Raw genomic sequence first — 16,932 nt, 5'->3', positions numbered from 1 at the left:
CTTGCTCAGAAGTCATGCAAAGCCACTTCTGCCATAGTAGTGGTTAAGACGCGAGACCAGTTCAATGCAAGGCATGGGGAAATCAAACTTGCCTTTCTGTAGAATGATCCAGACCCATCACACCGGTTAGCATTTTGAGAGTCAACAAACATATGTAGCTCCCCCACACACATACACCCCGACCACATAGCTCCTAAGTGGCAGATCCCGGATTTGAACCTAGATCTGTGTGCCTGAAAAGCTCGTGTTCTGAATCCCCATGCTTTGATGCTTCCAGAAGATAGGGAACTACATCGTTGTTAGCATTACTGGGCATGATGTGCTGTCCTGAGGAAGGAAGGTGAGAGAGGCAGAGAAGCCATGGCCTGTGATGTCTGGGTAGGCTCAAATCTCAGGCATTGGTCCAGCTCCTTCTGAGAATGCAACTCATACTTGTACCAGGCTTTTTCATTTGGGCCACCAACAAGCTCCCAAATCATGACACAGACTTATTATTTTTGAATGCTTGGCCCAGCTTAGAAGTGTTTCTGGCTAGCTCTTTTAACTTAAATTAACATTTCTCTTTATCTATCTTTTGCCTTGGGGCTTTTTACATTTCTTATTTCTGTATATCTTACGTTCAATGCTTCTCTATGTCTGGCTGGCTGGTTTCTGGCTGGCTTCTTGCCCCAGGTATATTCCTCTTCTCTCCTCCTTCTTTCCTCATTAGTCTTTTCTCTTTGTGAGAGCCTAGATTTCTCTTATTTATTCTCTCTGCCTGGCAGTCACGCCTATCCCTCTCCTGCCTAGCTATTGGCTATTCAGCTCTTTATTAGACCCAACAGGTGTCTTGTGCAGGCAAGGTAAAATAGCTTTTCATAATTAAACAAATGCAACATAAACAAAAGTAACACACCTTTACACAGTTAAAGTAATATTCAGCAGCATAAACAAATGTAACACATCTTTGCCTAGTTAAAATAATATTCTATAGTACATACTTGCCCCATATGATGTCTGGGTCCTGGCTGTCTTCCCCACCCTTCCTTGAGTACAGTTTTAATACATAAAACAATTTCTCCTCGGTGCTGTGGACATGCACTGTTCTTTGTCCTAATGCTCCCATATTCTGGCTTCCTGCTCTTCCTTCATTGGTGTTCAGGTCACTTGCCACAGTTTGAAGTTTGAGAGATCCTTGTTCTAAATCATCTCAAGATGTGAAAGTCATTGAGACCCTTCAGGGAGTCTCTGTGAGGTCAAGACTATTTTTGTAATACTGAGATACTATTGGCTTTTCTTCACTATTCTCTAACACTCTAACACATACTATAGAGATTTCCAGAAGCTTCATGACAAATGTAATTGCAACAGATTGTTTCAGAAGCAAATATGAAAACTCCCCTATTTTCTATTAATGCATGCATCAAATGATAATTTGAAAAATTAACACTGGGAATAGGATGGTTGCTTAGCATGCACAGACCTTGATTTCAATCTCTAGAACCATAAAAAAGCTTAAAAGTGTAAAGTAATATCAATTTTGTTATTCCTTGTGATCTTAGAAAAAACATTTTTGTTAAAATGTTACTTATATTGGCATGCTTGCTGTGATTTTTAAGACTGATTATTACACAAAATTTTAAAAGTCTTAGTAAGTTTCTTATATGATGGCTATCTATCAAGAAATACATATAAATGAAAGCCCTTTGGGATCCTCAATAATTTAAAGCAGAGTTTGCAAGCAAAGAGTTGTCACTGTGTGTTTCATTGCCATCTTACCTTACCAGTGTGTTTTCCAGGCTGCTGCTATGCCTGGGTCATTTCCCATATTCTCTGGATCCTCACTATAGAGCAAACCCACCTCCGGACCCCTGATAATCCATGCCTACCAGGGGTATGGGCAGTGTTCAACACTGTCAGTCCCACAGTATTCTAGTAAGCTGGTGCGTCTCCCTCCACAGTTAACAGTTCAGGAGCAGCCTCCATTTGTGAGGTATAACTGTTGCTTTTCTAGAGAGAGGGAACTGAAGACCAGCCTGGACCTCCGATCCAATGGACAACATTTGTGAGATGATGCAGGCAACCAGAAACCATGTCTTTCTGCTACCCTGTCTTGTGAATAGTCTGCCAGTCATCTTGACTCCTCTTTTCAAATACCTGTTTTCTGAAAAAGGAGGTCCCTCGGATTTGAATGACATTCTGAATTTTGTGGGCTTTTGTTTCCCTTGTGAGAAGCATTTTCAGTAACTCGTTCTGCAACTCTGCTGAGCACTCCAGCACTTCCATCCCCCTGCTCTCAGTGCTCCAGGTAAATGCTCCGCTGCCTCTGCCCACAGGTCATTTTTGCAGAGTAACGAAGGCAGCGAGTTCCTAGGTATAAATTGCTCTTCACAAAGAAGAAATACTTGTCTGTCCAATTATCACACCCCAAACAGCAGAAATAAGTGCCTATGGCCTTAAACAAATTTCCCAGTTTCTCTACAGATAAGACTGTGTGGTTCATTTGTTTGGATCTCATCTATCATAGTAAATCCATGATTGCCACCACTTGCTGAGCACTTAGATTGACAGACTTTAGGGAACATGCCACCAGGCTCTCTCTGCACTCAAGATGTACAGACCCCTGTGAGGCCACCATGTTACCGCCTGTGCCTTAAAACATAAGGAGATAGGGTTCCCAGATGTCTATGTCACCCAGCTAGGAAGCAGGTGTTGAGACAGGGAGGGAACCTGGGTCATGCTCAACATCCTCTTCTTAGCCATTATGCTCTGTGAGTCTCTCAAAGTCAAAGTCAACTTGGTTAAGGAAAGAAATTCTCCAGAACAGAGTTGAAGTCACGGGGAGTTGGAAAGGGGTGTTAAGCTCACTTCAGAGACTTATTTTGAAAGGAAAACCAAGAAATGAAACCCGTCCATGCAATGAGAAAACAGACACAATTTAAACTTTGTCCTAGACCCTTCAATCACACCTGGTGGTCAACAGTATACCAAAAAAAGGCAAACACTTCATAAGTAGCTGGTACAACTTAGGGATATTGTGAGGTATCTGACAGCTGTGAATGAGTTTAGGGATTCATCATGTCAGATACATCTTCCTTTTGCCTGCGAGGACTATACATCCTCTGACTTTAAAATGTCATGACCATTCCCAGAGGGTAGGAGATGATGGGAAAGCTGGAGCTCCAGCTGTGTCAACAGCAGGTGTAGCATCCTCTGGAACACTGGAACAGGAGTGATAGGATTTCCCTTGGGGCTACACTCCAGGTGCTCTGGGAGGGGATGAGGTCAAAGGTGCCTTGTCATTTATCAGGATGCCAAGCTAGCCAGGTGCTCTCGGCGGGAGTTGACCATCACAAATCTGCCCTTTAGCAACCTTCTGATTACTGATAAAAATTTGGCTAGCCACCACTGCCAGGTAGTGTGGGATCTTGGCATAGACGAGGCTTTTCTGTAGGTGTGCTTCTTACCTAATTTGAAAGGATTTTGTAGAGTATTTCCTAGCAATAACGTGAGGGGATTCAATGCACTGTTAAAAAGTCCCTGACCAGAACAGCTTGCTTGTTGCTCGGGAAGCTAATATTAGAGACGGGAAACAGACTTTTGTCATTCTAAACCCATGTACTTAATTATCTCCACCCTAAATCAGTTCCAGAAACAGACCAAATGAAAGTACACAAATCTGGGCAATGTCAGAGGCTGACCAGAAGGTGGGGAATTCCGTGTATTGCAACCTTCTCCTATCAGCATCTCTTACCTCTTCCTGCCTCCTGGTCTAGGAAGGCAATTCAACCACCAGCGGACATTATATGCAAGAGAATTATTTGTCCAGTTCTTTTAAAACAGTGATACCCGTGAGGGTCTTTCTGGGATTCTGATTTCTGGGTGGTTTCATATAACCTTGTAGCTTTTAAAATATTAAAAACTTCAATGAAAGGCAGAGTGTGTACACCATTTGCTCCTCAAGTGGGCGGTAAGGTCAGAGCTGGATTCTTACCCATCACTTTAATGCCTTCAGCCCAAGTATATTGAAAGTTGACAAGTAAGTAAGAATGTAAATAACAATAACAGTTACAGGGTGCTCCATTTCCCAGGGGTACAACAGGACAGCCACCTCCCCTCAAAGGCAAGTGTGTATTATCCTCATGTAGTCCACAGTGCACCCCCTCAGCTGGTGAACACCATCTACCATCCTTCCTGTAATGGCTGAAAAGGTGCCAGACACTTGTAGTCTGTACAAACATCTTTTTAATTTGTGTTTTGCCTCTTACCTACCTTCTTCCTCTCAGGGCCTCTCCTCCCTGAGTCTGAGTTGTCTGCCTTCTCCTCTAAATTCACGAGCTGCCAAGAAGGTACACAGGAGAATCTTTTTTTTTGTTTTTTTTTTTTTGTTTTTTTTTTTTGTTGTTTTTGTTTTTTTTGAGACAGGGTTTCTCTGTGTAGTTTTGGTGCCTGTCCTGGATCTTGCTCTGTAGACCAGGCTGGCCTCAAATTCACAGATCGGCCTGGTTCTGCCTTCTGAGTGCTGGGATTAAAGGCATGCACCATCACCACCTGGCTAGAGAATCATTTTTACATTGATTTCTGACGTTTACTTTTAGGTTTGGCAGTTGATGTGGGATCATTATTTTATTTCCACCAATTCACCTGGGTTCTAAAATATGCCTGTCATTTCTCTACTAGCACCTATGTCCAAATCTATGATACCTGTGGACATTTCTGTCCTCTGTCCCTTTTGACCACATTTGGGCCTCTGTACTCAAAGCCCAGACACAGCAGCTTTCTCTGTCTTCTTCCTGGACCCCTTTCCCAGCCAGGCTTCTTGTATTTTTAAATTTAGTTTGAGTTTTGTTTTGAAGTGATGAGTAGCCTTTTTCAAATTTTGTTAACTAATTTCAAATCTGTTCAGAGTCTTAATGAGAAAACTTTTCTTGGGCCTAGGGGACAGCTTTGGGAAGGAACTTGGGGGGCCATTCATGCCACTGGGAGTGATAAGGCAGTAAACCCAAAGCCCTGCAGGTAAAATGGTGAACGCAATACTGTAAGCAGACCAATGTCTCAAGGACTGCCAGGAGCTGTTTGAGGTCTTCTCAAAAAAACAACAAAAAAGGAAGTTTCCATCTGGATTTACATGTGCCTGTGCATGTTCAGTTGTCTCGTTGTATATGAATATGCAGCTAACAAAAGTATATGCACTTCACAGGAAACCTAACTCTGCTGAATTAGTTACTTCTCTCCCTACTGTGACTAAATGTCTGAGAAAAGCCACTGAAGGAAACAAAGTTTCTTTGGTTTCTCTATTCTGTTGGAGGGTGTAGTCCATCGTATAGCAGAGGGATGCTGCTGGGGAGTGGGAGGCAGCTGATCCCTTTGCCTCCACTATCAGGAAACAGAAAGAGACAAATGTTGATACCTCAGCTCACTTTCTCCTTTTTACTCAGTGGGAAACCCCAGCCCGCAGGGTGTGCAATCCACATTCTGGATAGATCTTCCTTCTTCAGGTAAATGTCTCCAGTGACATAATAAGAAATGCTCTCAAAAAAGACATACCCAGAGGGGTGTGTGTGTGTGTGTGTGTGTGTGTGTGTGTGTGTGTGTGTGTGTCCCCTGGGTGAATTCAAATCCCATGACAGTTAACCATTACAATGTCAAACATCATCTGGGAAAGTATAGGAAAAGTCACACTGACCCGATTAATGACATCCATTTGATTTAATCTGCCACTTACTCTACCAAACCTTGGCTCTCTCACCTACAAGAAAAATAGTCTCCTGCTGTGGATATCGCTTTGTATAAATAAAATACTGATTGGCCAGTAGCCAGGCAGGAAGTATAGGCGGGACAAGCAGAGAAGAGAATTCTGGGAACAGGAAGGCTGAGTCAGAAGATGCCATCCTGCCGTCCAAGGAGCAGCATGTAAAGGCAACAGGTGAAGCCACGGAACACGTGGCAACATATAGATTAACAGAAATGGGCTGAGTTTAAGTGTACGAGCTAGTCAGTGGTAGGCCTGAGCTAATGAATGGCCAATCAGTTTAATTAATATGAGCTTCTGAGTGATTATTTTATAAGCAGCTGTGGGTTCTGTGGGGCTGGGCAGGACTGGAGAAAACTTCAGCTACAGTCTCCCTATAGATAATGTCTTAAATACATTACTGAATATGGATTTTTCAGCATTAAGTGATGACGGTTCTCCAAAAGCAGAATGGTGGCTATCATAGATTGAGTACACACTATGGCTCAGAAAAAGAGCCAAACGTTCTATATTTCATTGTGTCATCTCAGCTATGAGGCACCAAGTCACCACCCGAATGCCCTGTCACTATGCTCTATGCCCTAGTAGGCTTAAAAGCAAAAGAATCAGAAGACAGACTCCTGAAAGGGCCCCCATAAAGGCCTAGGGTCACTTAGCAAATGCAAGATAACAGTCCAGCAGTTCAGGGGAACACCCTCACTTCACTTGGATTCCAAATTTGTGCCCCCCCACCTCCCATCCTGCCTCCCTCCGTCCCTCTCTCTCAGCCTCCACTACCTTAAGGCCTCACTTCTCCCAGAGCCTCTGGCCTGGATCCTTAGTTCACTCTCCTTCTCTGTGTCTCTGCCCATGCTGTCACTCGGTGATTTCTCCTACAGGGACCATGTTGCTGTTGTACACCATTTGTTCCCAGCACCAATGCTGACTCCAGGCAAATGATGATGTACACGTTGGACAGTGATTAGTGAGTATGTATATGAATGTGGCTTATTAGGACTGTATCTGTAGCGGCGTCTGTATCTGTGATCTGCTACTTGCAACTGTTCTTTTTTCTTGTGTTTTCTTAAACTCATTTAAATATCCACCCTCCTATGCCTGCCATTTAAGCATCTGCTCCATCCTCCTCACTGGATAAGAGGAGGAGATGCCTCTTCTGGGCCTCCTTCCTCCCATCAGTGATGACAGCAAAAACTAAGCTGTGTCCTTTCGTGTCCTTCCGTCTCCTGTTGTCTCAGTTTCCCGGATTGGATTTTTCACCTAAAAGGAGGCAAGTCAGGGGTCCTGAAAGGTCATGATCAATGGTTTCCATTCCTTGAAAAATTGCATGCTGCATAAAGACAACATGCAGTCAACTTGGGGGTCTTATACCATCAGTGTGCAAAGTAACAGTCTCCCCACCCTGAATGCATATTATTTGACACAAGATTAAGTCATCTAGTTGTTCTTTATTCTAACATATAATTTAATATAGAGAAATACAAAGAAAATGATAGAGCACATTATCCCTACCTAAATAATTTCTGATATTTTTTTCACTGTGTAAGTTTTTATTAAAGCAAGAATTTTATAATTCAAATTATGTTTCCTTGCCCAGTAATCAATTCTGCGGTTAAAACTGACATCTTGAGCTATTCAACAATAAAGAATTACAAAATTAAAGGAATGCTTTAAATGTTTCTACTCTGCTGAAAATGCTTTTCCTGGGGTCCACAAAACATGGGTTTGTAGATTATACTATTTCTGGGGGATTGTGGTGCAGATTTAAAATCAGTCGAGGCCTAACACTAGACCTGACATTTGTTCGGTACGTAGACTTCAAAGTTTCCTTTCCTTTTTTATTTATTTTATATTTTACCATTTTTTTTATAATATTTAAGTTTTTTTTTTTTTTCAATGTTTAGATATTTTTCTTCTGCAAAGTGTGAGTTTCCTTTTCAAGGTCTCTGATGAGTTTAAATAGTCGGGACACCAGACGCACTGCTAACAGCCTTCTGGACAGCCTCTTTAGCTTGGTGGGCTTGGAGTAAGGCCACCGCTTCATCAGCCTTGGAGCGCAGAGACTCCGGAGACTCGAGCATATGAAGTGGTTCTGAGTTATCAATCTCCAGCAACATGCCCGTGATCTTCCCAGCAAGAGTCGGGTGCATGGCTTGAATGAGCGGGAACAGCCTTTCGCCCAGCATTTGCTTTTGCTCTTGGGGAGTAGTTACCAGCATGGAAGCAGTCCATGGTTCCTGATCCTGCACCCGAACAGCAGGCTGCGGCATGAGCTGTGCATTAAGATGTTGCTGGGGGTTCTGAACTCCCGAGGTGTATTTGTACTGTGGAACCGAGAGAACAGGAGTAGTTGCTACAGAAGCTGCGGCGGCAGGACGTTGACCCGTTGTCTGTGCTGATGTGTTAGTAATGCGGTGTGCGGACACGGCTTGAGGAGCATGTGAAGGACCTGGTCTTACAGTACTAAATGATGATCTAGGAGCAGCTGGGTGGATAGCACCAGACACATTTGGAAATGGATGAGGCCTGGCACCCTGAGCAGTCCAGCGAGTACTTGGCCTTGGTTGAGTAATCTGGCTAGGGCAGCATGGCACACAGTTCTGAGTCTGCCGGACAGCAGTCACGGAGTAACCTGAAGGTGCGGGTTGGTAGGGGTTCATCACAGGGTTGGGCACAGCTCGTACACTTGCCATTCTCTGCATATACTGGTTAGTGAGGTGAGCTTGGCGCTCTTCTTTGCGCTGGGCTAAAGCTACATACAGTGGCTTCCTAGCCACAATTCTACCATTCATTTCAGAAACTGCTTTGGTGGCTTCTTCGGGGGAGGAGAAACACACAAAACCGAACCCTTTACTGCGACCACCCTCCATCATAACCTTTGTACTGGTGATCGTTCCAAACGGAGAAAATTCTTTCTGCAGACGCTCGTCATCGATACCATCGTCGAGATTTTTCACGTAAAGGTTTATACCGTGGTATCGTCTGTCTTGTGTCATCTGTTCAAATTTGCCCTTAAGTTCTGTGTGCCGATCCACTTTTTTCTGAGCTCGACCAACATAAATGTGTTTTCCATTGAGCTCTTTTCCGTTCATCTCATCCACCGCTTTCTGTGCATCTTCATGCCTCTCAAAGCTGACAAACCCGAATCCTTTGGATTTCCCACCTTCATCGGTCATGACCTTCACACTTAAGACCTGTCCAAACCTACCGAAGAGGTCATTCAGGGTCTCGTCATCCATGTGGTCCCCAAAGTTCTTGATGTAAACGTTGGTGAACTCCTTTGTCCTCGCTCCAAGCTCTGTTTCTCGTTCCTTCCGAGACTTAAACCGTCCAACAAAAACTTTGCGATCATTCAGAAGCATCCCGTTCATTTTCTCAATGGCTCTTTCTGCTGCCTCCTCTGTTTCAAAATGTACAAACCCGTGGCCCTTGGAGCCGTTCTCATCGCAAACCACCTTGCAGGAAAGGATGTTGCCGAAAGCAGAAAAGGTATCATACAGCGCTTTGTTATCAATGGTTTTGTTCAAGTTTTTAATGAACACGTTGCCTACTCCACTTCTGCGTAGTGACGGATCACGCTGAGACCACATGATGCGTACCGGCTTGCCCTTGATGACATCAAAATTCATGGTGTCCAAAGCGCGCTCTGCGTCAGCAGGCTGCTCGAAGTTCACGGAAGCGTAGCCCAGGGAGCGGCGGGTGATCACGTCCCTGTACACCCGGATGGAAAGGATGGGCCCAGCCGAGCTGAACTTCTCATAAAGCATCGCCTCAGTCACATCGGGATGCAGGTCCCCCACGTAGAGCGAGGCCATGGGGCAGCCAGGGGCACTGGGGTTCATCTGGGCACCACTGCCCATTGGGCAGCAGGCCGCCACCTTCTTGCGAGAGGAGCAGGGCCAGCGCTAGGCTGGGGTGGAGGCAGAGGCAGAGCAGGCAAGCGCAGAGGGTCAAAAACCAAGGGGATGGAAACCTCCCCAACGGCCTCAGAGCCCGGAACCTCAGCGACTGCGCGTGCGCAATGAGTGGTCCGTGCTGCGTAGGGAGCGAGGCTGGCTGGAGAGCTGGGTTGGTAGGCATGTAAGTGTGGGCCAGCTGGATCCTGCTAGGAGTGAGTGGACAGGTGAGCCTCAGATACCTCACCTCGTTGTTTTATAAAAGAAGGAAATAACAAAATTAAAGGCCGATCGTGGAGGAGGCGCTGATTTTTTTTAAGTCTGCAGAATTAAGACAATTTTATTTTTTTATTGTGTTTGATTTTTGTCTTTTGTGTGTTGAGGCTTATTATTTTTTTTTTTTAACATAGGTTCTCACTGTAATTCAGTGTGTCCTGGAACTCACCACATAGACCAGACTGTCTGAATTCATGGTGATCTGCCTGCCTTAGCCTATAAGAGCTGAAGATACTTGTAGATAATACATGTGTGTTCCAAGGCCATGAGGCACTCTGTACTCTCAACACTAATCATCAGGTAGAGGAGACACTTTGGGTACTTTTAAAAATAGAGTGTTTACTGGATCATGTTTCCATTCTCATTTTTTGCTAGCATGTTTTTAGAACAATGAATGTATCCTCCAAGGCCATCCTTTGTTAGGAGACGTTGCAATTCCTTTTGACTTGCTAGTAAGGACAGAGTAGAGAATGGGAAGTAAACAGATCCCTTAAGTCTGTATAGCACACTGGTAAATGTCCTGTGGACCAGTTCTGGTTTCCCCAAAAGATAGCTAACCACCACCAACTGTGCTGACAATGACTCTTTCTTTCTCACAGAGACAAATCACCTGATAACCAGAACCAGTCCGGATCTATAAATTAGAGGCCTGTGAAGTGACAGGTAAAAGCACTTGTCATTGCAAGCCTAACGGCCCGAGTTCAATCCCCAGAACCTATGGTGGAAAGAGAGAACCAACTCCCAAAGGTTGTCCACTAATCCCCACACACATATCACCGGCACACATGTTCTCTCTCTCTCTCTCTCTCTCTCTCTCTCTCTCTCTCTCTCTCTATCTCTCTCTCTCTCTCTCTCTCACACACACACACACACACCATACATAGACACATTAATGATTTTAAAAAAAAACTTTAGAGAATTATAAATTAGTTGTTTGCCTCGTGGTCCCTGTGGATTAGGGAAAGACTGGAAGGAAGGAAAAAGACAACCAATGTGATGGACCTTTATGGAGTTGCTGCCTAGGTTGGACTTCTGATGCTCCATACCCCCAGGCCTTCCTGAGCATCGATGTGAAATGTATTTCCACAGGAGAAAGAGGAGAAGCCTATGTCTACAGCCATTTCCATTGGTCAGTGGGGGCTGCAGGCATTCATCCCCACACAGCCCGTGTAGAATGGGTTCCTAGTGATGCTTCATGTCAGAGCACTAGGGAATCTCTGAGCCTTAGCTGAGTCCCCTGCCATCAAGATGTTGACCAGAGCTTGCGGGGGGGGGGGGGGGGGGGGGCTCATCATACACTCTGCTAGGGCAGGATCTGGTTCCAAACTAATCAGGTTGTTGGCAGAATCAGCTCTTTGCAGAACATCAATACGGCCTCCCTTTCCTGCTGGAGAGCAACAGGAGGCTTCCCCAGGTTCTCTGCCCTCTGTGCTGGCAGAGCAAGCATAACAGCATGCTTCTTCAAACCCAGCAAGGGGGAATTCCCTTACAACTACCAGTATTGTAATCAGAACTATCCTGTAACCTTGCCATATTCCACTGATGAGAAACCAACAAGCCACAGGACCTATCCACATTCAGCAGGGGATTGCACAGGCTTGAACAAAAAGAGCAAAAAGTCCCGGGGTCACCTTAGAGTGTGTCTGCCTTTGTGACTATGAGGACACAGAGGTATCAGGTCAACAGGAGTGGCATTAATGGGTAACCTGCATAACATAAATTCAGTTTTGCAGAAGCGTCTTTGATGAAAAAAAAAAAGCAGTCAATTTTTTAAATAAAACAGATTTATTCACAGTTTGACCAAACCAAGTAGGGAAATAACCTAATTTATCTCCACTGTGTATGAAACAGTCTTGTAGATTTTTAGAAAACTATGACACAGGCCAGAAGATAGAAAAAGAAATATCGGTTAGGTTAGGCAAAGCTTCCTGGGAAAGGTGACAAACCACAGGTAAAGCAGTTAATTTTTTAAATCCTCATTTACTATCAATTTGTCAAATACTCCAAGCCTTTCTTTTATGAAAGCTTCACTTTAATCTCAAATATATACACGTCACTAGTCCTGCTACCTTGAACATATAGAATCCCAAAGGATGGAAATTAAGTCACTTTTAATTGAGCTCCCTTCTTCACATAACATTGTTCCGTGGCGTCTTCTTTAGCACTGCTGTGTTTGGCTATTTAGCGGAATTCTAATGAGGGTGTTAGCAAATTGTACAGATACACGAGTTAGGTCAAGTCATGGAAACATTGAGGGAAAAATCAATTTCCTGCCCCCCATTCTTTCCTTTTAATTAGAACTAGAAGAGCTACTTTGTAACACACTTACTTTCAATAATGTTGCTTTCAGGGGCCTGTTTTATTCGTTCTGTTATGCTTAATGGGGTACATTTTACAGATGTTGGGAGGATGTTTCAGGATGCCTAGAAGGGACAATGGGAGGTTGGGATTTCCACAAGGCCTCTCCCAGCGCTGAGCCCTGTGGGTGGCAGTCGGGTTACTAAGGTGTAAGATCGTGGGCTAGTCTTCAAGAGAAACGTGCTCTGGCCAGGGGTAATGCATGTGTCTGTGTGCTTGCTTCAGCATCCTTTATGGTCAGCTTTCCCAAGGGCTTATTGTGCTTATTACATCATTTGTTTTCATTTTCAAGAGTGTTTTAGAAGCTACAGGATGCTTAGAGAGCCATTCCTGTTTCTAGCTGTAATGGTTATGACTGCCTGTGGAAATTGTATGGGAGGGAAATAAAGGAGTAAATAAAAACCTCTCGTCGTACCCTTTTTCTTTACCTGCATTTCCATGCATTGCTCTGAGGGGCCCAGCTCTGGGGGATTGTTCAAGGTCGAGTTCCACACCCCTGTCACCACTCACTGTGATTTATAACCAGTGTGTCTTCCCAGGAAGGATTCCATGAACTTTGGGATGTAGGTGAGCCACCTCCATTGAAAATTAAGGCTGACATATTTATTTTGAAGGGCAGAGTCAAGTTAATGACCCTACAAATTTCCTGACACTTTAATGTATTTTTCTCATCTCTCAAATGAGGTAACAGCCCAAGTCAGTCCCGAGGAAGCCAGTATTTATCTAAAAGTTTCAACATGGTACGTCCAGGGGACTGGAAAAACAATCCACATTAGGGAAATGGAATTAGTTCTAACTATTATTAAGTACTACAAATCACTCTCTTGGGCCCAGCAGATTAAGCATCCAAATTATTTTTCAACCTGCTTATGTTTCCATTTCTTAAAAATCATACACAATGTGAAAGAGAGGTCTTCTTATTTAAAACCACAGTTTTCATAGTGTACAAAAGAAAAAACAAAACAAATCAAAACCACGGGCAGTACCTCCTCAAGTGTCTTGTGGTCAATTTCATATGTATAACATACTGATTTTAATTTTTTTTCTGCTCATGTTGTATGGGGTTATCATTTTCTGTTCATTTAGCATCTAATGCATGTAACAGACACCACAGAGGAGAGAAGAAATCCCTTTTCTTTAAAAAGGTTCCTATCTGGGTAATGCCATGACCTCACTGTTCTTAAATCCTCTCCAAGGGGATTCTATTGTCCCTAGAATAAGATTAAACTTCTAACCAGAGGCCAAAAGCAATGCAGGTCAGTGCTGTGTGTTCAGTTGACAGCTATAGAAAAGATCACACACACACACACACACACACACACACACACACACACACACACACATACACCAAAATAAAAATTAAAAAAAAAAGATTATGCCAGCTTACCAATTATAACCACAGGGGAGATGGCAATTACAGGCCAGAACCCTGGTCTCCTAAATCCTGGGTCTTCTTTCATTTTCCTGAACTGTGAATGTACGATCATTCAGCCAACCAATTTGTGAAAACAAGGAGTGGTCCCTTAAAAATACATCCTTTAGGAAATGGAGACCTAGTAATAACTTCAACTGCAAGCCACTAGATTCAAAAGAAAAGGAGCTAAAAGCCTGACCTTGGCTCTGCTGCAAACTGCATAATTTTGGACAAGTCACGTTACCTCATCTTTTTCAGTTACAATGTGATAGGAGTTGAGTAACCAACCACTTGAAGTCACTGTTTTCCCAAATCTGTAGGAGTCAGGTTATGGAGCCATGCTGGAGCTGTGTAATTCATTTTAAAGTTTTAATGACTAATCTCTATTGCCAACTTGATGTGACCTAGAATCTCCTGGGAAACTGGCAGACTGGCAGGCCTCTGGGTGTGCCTTTCGGGGATTAGCTTGATTGAGGCAAGGAGAACTACCCACTCTGGGCACACTGTTCTCTGAGCTGGAAACCTGGACTATACAAGTGGAGAAAGAACTGAGGACAAGCGTTCATCATTGTCTGCTTCCAGACTATGGACACACTGTGAGCAGATCCCCCCCAGCTCCTGTGGCCGCTTCCTCCCCACTGTGATGGTCTGTACCCTGGCATTTTGTTTTTGTTAGAGTGTCTCATCACAGGAGTAGAAAAATAAGGCAGATGTCTAAGCACAAGAAGCCCTGTGTGCAGGATCCCTTTAGTGGAGCCATACTTCAACTTGCCTGACCCTGGAGCCCTTAGTCATGTCCCACAGAGCCCATGTTCTCTGGAAATAACTCGGGAAATGATTTTCCAAATTCTCTTTTAGCTTTCAAACTTGGTAGTTGACATTTTCAATGATGAATGCTCTATACCTTCAATCCATGTGTTCCCTTTTGATTGTGACTTTCCACCCTCCCTAGGAACTGAGCATGGTGGGTGGCAAATAAATGCTATTGATGGATTTATTTGGCTCTTAAGGTTAATGTATTCTAAACAGGGCTTATTTAATGTGTTTGGCAAAATGTAGCCTAACACACAACAGTTCTGGGGTGGGAAGCCATGTGCTCCAGGAACTAGGTGAAAACCACCAACTCTTCCCAGAGCCAGCCAGAAAGATGCCAGATGACATTTCAGTACCATTTGTCTGTGAGAGTTTTATTCTAATAAGAAAACAAAAGACAGATTCTGTCTCTGGTTAGTAGACTTCTGATCCAGCCTCCTCTTGGGCCTGCTCTGCAGAGTCAAAGCGTTTGGTGTTGGGTGTCACTGAGGAGTCACTCTGATGTGACAGCCATTTTCCCCATCCTTTTCCTGTAGTTTACAAGATAAGTTGCCTCTGTCAGATTCTCCAGAGGAAAACGCCCTTCTTTTCATCCCTAGAATGCCGCTCTGTGTCTTCTCCAACAGTAAATTACCAAATGCCACCCTCATGGCTTAAAGGGCTTGTGAAAGCACCAGAGAATTTCCCAGGAATCAGCTTGACTGTGTGACATCTCTTGTTTTCATTTGCGCACAAAACAAAGTAACAGTCAGCAGGAGCAGCAGCAGCAGCATAAACACACCGAAAAGCTGACAGTCGTTTTTAATAAAATACTTTAATATAGCATTGTGTCTGTCTTTTAACATTATGTATGTCTAAGTGGTTTAATATTGTAATTAAACCTTTTACAACATACTAAGAGGCATAAACATATATTAAATCTTAAGATTCATATAATTCTACTTAGCCTCATGTAGGTTTCTTCTTTTTAAATTAATTCTTAAGTTAACACACAAAGTATTGAGTTTCATCATGGCATCTTCACACGATTGTGTCATTAGACTGTTTTCCTTCCTCTCCCCCTCTCCCCTGCCCACGCCACGGCCCTTTCTTCTCCCCACTCCTTTCCCCCAGCTGATGCCCCTTCTTGGCACAGTGTATCTCCCTTCTGCTTTCATGCTACATGTATTCTACTGCCTTTTCTGTTTCCTGCTTCCTTTACAGTATCTTCCTCTATCCCTCTCATAATCCTCTTTCTAGTCTGGGATCTACATATGCACACACACACACACACACACACACACACACACACACACACACTCACACCATACATCCTTACCTCATCATTGTGAACGAAGTAGCTATAAAAATGAATGGGCAAGTATCTCCGGTATATGTTGACTTAGAGTCCTTTCAGGTATATATATACAAGTGGGCTGTATGGTATTTCTATTTATAGGTCTTCTTGAGGACCCTCAATACTCATTTCCATAGTGGATATACATATTTACACTGCCCTCAACTGGGTATAAAGGTTCCCTCGTCCCCACATCTTCACCAGCATTTGTTGTCAATGGTTTCTTGATGATAGTCATTCTGAGCAGGGTGAGATGTAATATCACAGCTGACTTAAGTTCTATGTCCCTAATGGCTAAGTGTCAAGTGTAATGTGATGGCAGGCAGCTAAAAGCTGTGGTGTAAGTTTTTTGTTATTGTTTTCATTTTGTTTTGATTTTTTTATATTGACCTTCACCTTTCTCATCTGTAAATAGGAAGTACAGCTTCCCCACATGCTTTTGTACATTTAATGATAAAACATGAAATGGTCCATACAACTCATACCTAATACATGTCATCTAATAAACAGATAATAAGTAATTACATTATAGAGAGTCCATTCATTTGACAAGAGGGCTTGGGTGAGTTGGCCCAATGACATTATTTCCTATGACGCTCTCAGCTCCAATTCTGTTTTTATCTGTTTGCTTGCTTCCTATGAAGCATTCTAAACATCTCATTCATGGACATGTTCATCTGAATGTTATTGCCTAGAAACCTAAAAGAAAAAAAAAACACTTTCTATTTGTGTCATTGGTCCAAAGTAGCACCACTTAATTTAAGTTACATGTTTTTTTTTTTTTTTCTTTTTTTTGTTCCATGGCAAGACACTGCAAGTCACTTCAGGCCATGTCAACAACTGAGATCAGTTTCTGGAGTCATGTGCATGTGGACTGTGTTTGGGCAAACATAGGTGCCTCAAGAATATCAGCATTCGCCGGGCGGTGGTGGCGCACGCCTTTAATCCCAGCACTAGGGAGGCAGAGCCAGGCGGATCTCTGTGAGTTCGAGGCCAGCCTGGGCTACCAAGTGAGCTCCAGGAAAGGCGCAAAGCTTCGCAGAGAAACCCTGTCTCGAAAAACCAAAAAAAAAAAAAAAAAAAAAAAAAAGAATATCAGCATTCTGCTAGA

The 16,932-nt window shown here is 43.5% G+C and overlaps 1 pseudogene across 1 annotated transcript; it reads right to left on the bottom strand.

Annotated features, from left to right (window-relative positions):
* Positions 1 to 7,156: 7,156 nt before the first annotated feature.
* Positions 7,157 to 9,746, bottom strand: LOC102926188 (polyadenylate-binding protein 1 pseudogene; annotated as a pseudogene). Its single transcript, XR_013046061.1, has one exon. The product of XR_013046061.1 is annotated as a polyadenylate-binding protein 1 pseudogene (transcript).
* Positions 9,747 to 16,932: the final 7,186 nt, after the last annotated feature.

This window comes from Peromyscus maniculatus, chromosome 19 (assembly GCF_049852395.1).
Source record: "Peromyscus maniculatus bairdii isolate BWxNUB_F1_BW_parent chromosome 19, HU_Pman_BW_mat_3.1, whole genome shotgun sequence".
Taxonomy (NCBI): Eukaryota; Metazoa; Chordata; class Mammalia; order Rodentia; family Cricetidae; genus Peromyscus; species Peromyscus maniculatus.
This window is presented reverse-complemented; position numbering and strand designations above follow the sequence as displayed.